Source organism: Frankliniella occidentalis, unplaced genomic scaffold (genome assembly GCF_000697945.3).
Source record: "Frankliniella occidentalis isolate FOCC.00 unplaced genomic scaffold, Focc_3.1 Scaffold203, whole genome shotgun sequence".
NCBI lineage: Eukaryota > Metazoa > Arthropoda > Insecta > Thysanoptera > Thripidae > Frankliniella > Frankliniella occidentalis.
This window is the reverse complement of record NW_026267329.1, coordinates 157,233-158,905: the sequence shown is the minus strand read 5'-3', so window position 1 is coordinate 158,905 and position 1,673 is coordinate 157,233. Positions and strand designations below refer to the sequence as shown.

The window sequence follows — 1,673 nt, the reverse complement described above, 5'->3', positions numbered from 1 at the left end:
CGAGGGGGCAATAACTCCGGGAATCATGTGTACACCGGGCCGGGAATCATGCCGGAATCATGCGGAATCACGGGAATCATGCGGGAATCAAGGGAATCACCGGGAATCGCCGGGAATCGCCGGGAATCGCCGGGAATCATCGGGAATCATCGGGAATCACCAGGAATCACCGGGAATCACCGGGAATCAATGAAAAATCACCGGGAATCACCGGGAATCACCGGGAATCACCGGGAATCATCGAGAATCTTTCGATCAACCGCAATAAAATATTCACAAATATCAATACCGCACTTGATGCACGATGCCAGAGGAAAGCCGCGAAACCGTGTGGCAGCTATCTATACTCCTGGCTACAAGCGGGGCTCCGGGGCTGGAGTCGAGGGAACCGAGCGCGGAGCCGAGCCCAGCCGAGCGGAGCCGACCCCCATTGATTCGGAACTCAGTTCGCCTTGATCCGAGCGGAAAGCTGGAGCAGCAACAGTGCGTTTTCCCCGCCATTGCTGGAGTTAATGTTGTGTGCCGTTGCCGTTGCTGCAGATTGAGTGGTGCATTTGTTGGTGAGTTTCGTCTAGTTGTCGTTTTACAAATTGTGAAAACGTTTTTATACTTTCCAAACTAAAATATTGTTTCATTGCAAATTGTTGTCGTCTTTTTTTTCTAATTTTGAAAAATTCTCGTGGCTGGTTAGGTTATATACCTACATGAATGGTGTTAGAATGTATTAAGTTTTTAATCTGGTGAATTGAATACTACTCGATGACTTCTCTCAAATACGTTAATTAACTATTTATCATAGTCTTCATGTTTTCATTTTTGTAAACTACCAGATATTTACTTTGTGTTTTCATCTCAGGTTTTTTCTAATGGCCTACTAACTACCCAGTTGGCAGTCATTCATTCTGGCAGCAGTCAACTCCTGTGAGTGAACTTTTTACTTTTCTGTTATTTGCCTCACTTTCTGCATTACATATCCTTATATTTTCCTCTTTTTCTTACCTTAATCTAATCGCTGTAAAGAACCAGTTGTGTAACATTTTTTGAAGCTTTAAATCTCAAGACGAGTAGGTTATACTCGCTTCAATTTATTAGACACATATGGTTAATTTAATTTATTTTTAAAGGTTGTATGTTGCTTTATTCACAGGCAATGTCTTCTAGTGCAGCTGCCATAGATTAACCGATAGAGAGTCTGACAGTGCCAAATTGTCCGTCTACGCCCACCAACATGACTGGCTCAGAGGCATCCAACGTGAACAGCACAGCTTTACCAGCAACTGGAAGTGCCCAGATAACTGAGTGTGTAAGTTGTCTCTGTTCGTCTCAATGCTGTTTGCTAATATTTGAGTCTACTGCATGTTCTGATCTAACTCACAATAAATGTTGTCATTTTGAGATGGAATTACTTGGCATTACGTTTGAATCAATGAAACGTCTGGATAGTTAGTTTTGAAGTTTATACTTTTAACTGTCTTCCTAGCAAATAATATTGAAAACCAAGGCACCTTTTTCTTGGACACAATTGTTTTAGAAAGCAGACGTATTAAACTATTGAATCAAGTCCACCAGCTCTATCATATTAAAATTTTGCTCTAAGAGGGGTATTATTTGTCATGTTCACACCAAGTAAATTCTTAGAAAGCTGCCTCAATGCAATCAAAATAAAAATATTT

At 41.3% G+C, this 1,673-nt stretch overlaps 1 long non-coding RNA gene across 1 annotated transcript; it reads left to right on the top strand.

Annotated features, from left to right (window-relative positions):
- The first annotated feature begins 215 nt into the window (after positions 1-215).
- Positions 216-1,339, top strand: LOC113215709 (uncharacterized). Its single transcript, XR_003303930.2, has 3 exons — positions 216-560; positions 857-921; positions 1,148-1,339. It is a non-coding gene; the product is annotated as an uncharacterized LOC113215709 (long non-coding RNA).
- Positions 1,340-1,673: the final 334 nt, after the last annotated feature.